At 35.1% G+C, this 5884-nt stretch overlaps 1 pseudogene; it reads right to left on the bottom strand.

Annotated features, from left to right (window-relative positions):
- Positions 1–4216: 4216 nt before the first annotated feature.
- On the bottom strand, positions 4217–4999 carry LOC102479035 (ribosome biogenesis protein NSA2 homolog pseudogene; annotated as a pseudogene).
- Positions 5000–5884: the final 885 nt, after the last annotated feature.

Raw genomic sequence — 5884 nt, 5'->3', positions numbered from 1 at the left:
CTAGCTTTACAGAGAAGATTGCATTTTCATTGTTAAGAGCTATCACTTTCTTATCAAACATATTTTGGCTAACTTTGCTAAAAAATCAATCTGATGAAGTGTTGCATAATTGTATAATGTTCTTCTCTAGCATCATATTGTTATGACTTCAGCTTGAACAATATTTATGTGAAATGGAGGTCCATAAATTAACTTTTATCTTTTTATTTTTGTTCTCTTACTTTGGTAATAGAACATTAAAGCAACACAGACAAGATTTATAGTAAGCCCTATGTGGTTCAAAAACTTTTTCTTTGTATTTTGAGGCTTAGGAAGTTTCTGTAAAATTTTGGGACCAGTAGTTGGAGTAACAGCTATGTCACTGGACTCCCATGTAGTTGACCGTGGTTCGAGTCCCAGACCCGGTGGCTTAAACTCACGCCAGGCACATGTGCATGCGTGCCCAAGATCCTGAGAGGAGAATGGAGAAGATTGAGGTGTGGCCATCCCCCTGGGGGGGGGTGATTTCTCTCTTTCTGTCTCTTTGTCTGCCTCTCTCTCTCTGCTGAGCACACATGCCCTATAGCAAAAACCTCTCCAAAAAAAAAAAAAATTCCTATTTCAGAAAATTTGACATTTTTAGGTAAGATGAATATCCTTACTCTGACACTCTGATTATTATATGCACTCTGAGAAAAAGGATCTAAAAAAAATGACAGGGTTTTATAAATTATCTTTGAGAATCTGAGAGAATAATAGACTTCATTACTTTTTAATTTCATTACGAATGTTTATTAACTAGATATCTTACTAGCATGGTTTTCTCTTGGGTTTCTGTTTTCTTATTTCATATATGAAACAGACTCACAGTAATATTCAGAGGTTTGCTGTAGAAATTAAAGTGGGTCATGCTTATAAAGCTCTTGGCATGGTGTACAGGAAGAACTCAATAAATGTTCTCCATTTTGTTATTAATATCCTCATTATGATTACACTGTCTAAAAACTGTGGGGAGCATAAAGAGCTACTGTCAAAAAAATGTATACCTCATTGGTAAGATAGGGTTTAGACTTGTGGATTTTCCCATAACATTTGGTGGCACCATATGAGCCATGTGTGGGCCACTTTTCTGGTTCTATGTAAACTGTTAATTTGGGACTGAGAAAGTCAGATTTAAGTTTAGTTAGTGGACCAGAGGGTAGAGATATGGAGAATAGGGGAAGAAACTCAGTCCTCTAAAAGCAAATAAAGATATTCACAACCAGAAGAAGCAAATACGAGGCATAATAGTCAGGAATCAGTCCACAGACAGAGAATGCTAAGAAAAAAATAAGCAGCCAAATTGAGGAGGGGGTAAGAATAAGATATAGATTTACTGGAAAATTTAATCTAGGCTTTTCTTTTTTTCCTTCTCCTTTTGTTTCTTCATACATCTTACAGATTCTCTCTTGGACTTTGCCTTAGCCCTTTGCCTGTAACTACGCACAACAGTGTACTGGTGTCATTGGAACGCTTCATTAGGAAGTGGGACTCTCACTAGGCCTTGAACAATGGCAAGAATGTAGACAGTCAGGTGAGGAGGAAACAACTGCCTATCAGCTGGGAGGAAAGTCTACACTAAATGCAGGAGGAAACATGTGACCCAGTGAATAGATTATGTGGGTGTGTCAGGGAATTTATGTACATGAGTAGTGTGATAGGCGAGCTAGAGCCATATTATGGTCAATTTAAGTGATCAAGTTTGGATTTCTCACTTAGGCAAAGGAAAACACTGCTAAGTATAAAGGTGGACCTCTTTCTCCCTTTCACACTGTTAGTTCATGACTTTAATTTACCCATTCACATACTTTTGATTTGTTGAAGCATGATGAGAGAACGTTTTCCACAATCACATCTAGCGAAGTGACTGTAAGAAAACTAGGGCTACATGCACCTGAAGGGCATTGTCAATGAAGATCACTAATTTTGTCGTTCTCAGTCACCATATAGTATTTCAGGACATCCAACTTAACCTTCTTGCTCTTATGCTTATTCTTCTTGGGTGTGGTGTAAGACTTCTTTTTCTTAGGATTACCACAAAACCTCAGTGCAAGATAAAGAGGGGACTCCTTTTGAATTTTGTAGTGAAACAAAGTATGTTTGTCTTCTAGGTGTTTGACAGCAAAGACAGCCACCATTTGTAATCAAAAGGAATTTCTTCCTTATCCTGGATCTTGGGCTTTACATTTTCTGTTGTATCCAAGAGTTTAGCCTTGAGCACCACGATCTTCCCTGTAAGAGTTTTCATGAAGATCTGAATTTCAGTGAGAGTTCGACAAAACATGGTGGATAGGAAAGTTGAGGATTAAAGTTTAAGGAATAACTTCTTCCAACTTATTACTGCTATTAAGTAGGAAGACAGATAAAAAATCTGACAAATAAATCTCATTATGGCAGGTGCATAAATATGATTTACTAATCTTCATTTTATAGTTGAGAATATACTATTAATTTTCATTACTCTCAGTAATTATGTTCTATAAAGTCACCACAAACACTGAATTAATAAATACCGAACTAGCTTCTATGGAAAATATGAGGTTAGATTTGTGAAAGTCTTTGGTCAAAATATTTTCATCAACTGTTCAGTACATAACCTTGTTTTATGTGTCCTTTCTAAAGATACATGATTTTTTTTTAAAAAAGAATTATTTATTTTATTTATTCATTCATTTTATTTTAATTTGATCAGACACACACACACAGAGAGAGAGAGAGAGAGAGAGAGAGAGAGAGAGAGAGAAAGTGAGAAAGCAAGCCACCAGGTCTGGGATTTGAACCATGGTTGCCATGTGGGAGTGTCCAGCGCCTTAACCACAACGCCATCTGCTGGTCCCCAAAATACGTTATTTAATATGTATTCTTGGTGTACTAACATAGAACTTATAACCAATAGTTTCATCCCTTAATAAAATTTATTTAAAACATGTATTTTCTCCATAATGAGTGTCACAGATTTTTTATAATTTTTTTTTAAAGAGAATTTTTTGCTATTAGGTATGTGCACTCATTGGAAAGACAGAGAGAGAGAGACAGACAGACAGACAGAAAATGAGAAATCAATCCCCCAGGGGGATGGCTATGCCATATTTAGATATTTAGATTTTTACCACTTCAAATGATCATAAAAACACCATGTATATTGATCTTGAGATTATAAATATATTGTATACAGTACATGAATTTGCAAATGTGGAATTCACAAATAATGAAGATCAATGACATGTAAATATTTATCAGGCACTTATCAAGCCAGGAGCTAGGTTAAGAAATTGATTTCAGATAAACCTCCAAATGAACTAATTTTACAGATAAAGAATAACTTGTCCAAGGATATACTGCTGGTAAGTGGTAGATCTGTGATTATAAATGCATACCCATTGCTGGCACTAGAGTCTGTTTATAAGCATAACTTACGTATTGTATGGGAGAAACTGAGACTATGTGGTTACTTCATCTTTCCCAACTAGTTAATGGCAGAGCAAAGACTTGAATCCTTCTAACTAAAATTAACATCCTAGACAAACCACCTCACAGATTTGAGTATTGTTCTTTTTCCTTTTAAGTTAACTTGCAAATCTTTGTGCTTTAATTAGAGCATATAGTCTATTTACATTTATTGTACATATATTGTAATTATTTATATGCTGAATTTATATCTATTATTTTATGCTATTTGATCTTTTTCTTAGTTTCTCCTTTCTTAGTTGATCTTTTATTTAACTTTTTCTTCTACTAGATTGTCTCTACTTTTAGTGATTACTTGTGAAATTTGTATACATATATCAAACTTACCAATGTCTAAAATCAATCTGTAGTTTTACTTCATTTCAAACAAAACAATGCCCTTGGAAAATATTAACTCTATTTATCCTGCTTTTGAATTATGTATTGTTGTTGTGTGTTTTATTTTTGTTTATTTTTAACCTTATAAAACCTTATAATTTTGATTTAATGTAGTTCTTAACTATTTAATTTTACCTCTATATTAGTCATGTTTCTTTCACTTAATTGTTCTTGTGTCTTTTTTTTTTTTTTGGTAAAACCAGGCCACTTTAATGTTTTGTAAAATTTAATAAATAATCTTTTGATGACTGTAGTCATGTGAGACTGGCTATATTCAGAAACATCCATCATGGTTTTCCAGATGGTGTGTCATCTTCAAAAATTACAAGGAGTTACTTGTATGCAACTGCTATCAAACCAGTAAAACAGCATTTATGCATTCATCATTTTCAGGACTGTTGGTAACTTGGGCATATTTCCCCCAAATAACCTTGCCTCCTTGCGTCACAAGGCCCAACTCGCTCACGTTCACCTCAATGACAGTACCTTTGGTGATAACACCCAAAGTTGTATATAGTGGGGATGAGGGATTCTTCTTTACACTGAGTATTGGCAGTCAGAATGTGGCTTTCAGTTCAGGATGTGTTACGTGGGCCTTCTTGAAACGTAAGCCCATTGGCCTAATGAATCTTTCATATTTAGGTGGTTTTCTAGTAAAGCCATCTCCAACAAAGCAGACTTTTGTAACCATCCTCTTCCATGCCTTCTTCTTTCTCTTTCCTGTTTGAATAACTTTTAATACTTCTGTTCCTCTCTGGGCTTGAACTTTGGGTAGAGGGACTTCCCATTTTCCCGCTTTCTCTTTCCATTTTTGTTTAATCATATTAGAAAGTACTTTAGCTTGGGATTGTCCTTCTCTGTCCAGCAGATAGGCAGGTTCTGCTCCTTGTGGAGTCTTTTCATCATTCTTCTGTTTGGTGTTCCTCTTTTCATGCATCTTGATAGTCTTTTTCATTTGTATTTTCTCAGCATGGCGCTGTTTATGATAGAGCTTAGCCTTCAGACCAGTCATCTTTTTTGCCTTCTTCGAATGTTCACGAGTCTCCCGACTTTCCTTCTTTCTCTTTTTCTCATGGCAATCCAAATTATATCCATAGTGTTTACGATGTAATTCAGTATATTTGTTTTGTGGCATGGTGACAGCTGCAGAGTTGCCGGGAGCAGCCTCCTGGATGCAAAGAAGTTGTTAACTTTCAGATCGCAGAGCCCAACTTGTTCTTGTGTCTTTAACCTGCCATCTGAAATAATTTTCTTCTGCCTAAAGTTCTTTAGAATTTGTTTCTGCTGGTGGCAAACTCTCTTAGTGTTTGTCTGAAAATGTCCTTAATTCACTCTCATAGTCTTGAACAGTATTTTGCTGGGTATAGAATTTAAGGTTAGCAATTATTTTCTTTAGCATGTTGAAAATATGTTTATTTATGTTTCTATTGTAGCTTTTGATCTAACAATCATTTGAATTATAGTCAATCTTTTCCCTTTGATTTCTTTTAAGATCTTCTCATAAACATGTCATTTAGTATATAGATGTGTTTTCCTGCTTGAGTTTTTTTTGGCTTCAATGTAAGGATGGACCAAAAATAAATGTTTTTCCTAACCTACTTCCTTTTCCACAATCAGGACTGCAGGGAAAAGGCCCAGCTGTTAATAACAGTTCCTGAAAACCTTTAAAAATCATATTGTCAGCCAAATATATACTACTTGAATGATCTGACAAAACCTAACGATATAAAGTGACCCCAGATTAGTAGATGCTCCTCTCCCCTGGCTCTGACAGATGCAAATGCAAATCCTTACTGAAGGAAACCACTTCCATCCCATTTAGGAAAATAAGAAACTTGCTGTCATGACTCACTAAACACTAAGGAAGAAAAGTTGTTATGAGCGAGAACCAATAGAAATAACATATAATAGAAATGGATGCATGAAGACTTCAGATTCTGGCATTGATAGGTGTAAAATACAACACTGTTTATTTAAAGAAAAGAAAGAATTAAATTTGTAGGGAATATTAAACCATCAA

Source organism: Tupaia chinensis, unplaced genomic scaffold (assembly GCF_000334495.1).
Source record: "Tupaia chinensis unplaced genomic scaffold, TupChi_1.0 Scaffold000354_1, whole genome shotgun sequence".
Classification (NCBI taxonomy): Eukaryota; Metazoa; Chordata; class Mammalia; order Scandentia; family Tupaiidae; genus Tupaia; species Tupaia belangeri.
The sequence above is the reverse complement of the archived record's forward strand: the minus strand, read 5'-3'. Positions and strand labels throughout refer to the sequence as shown.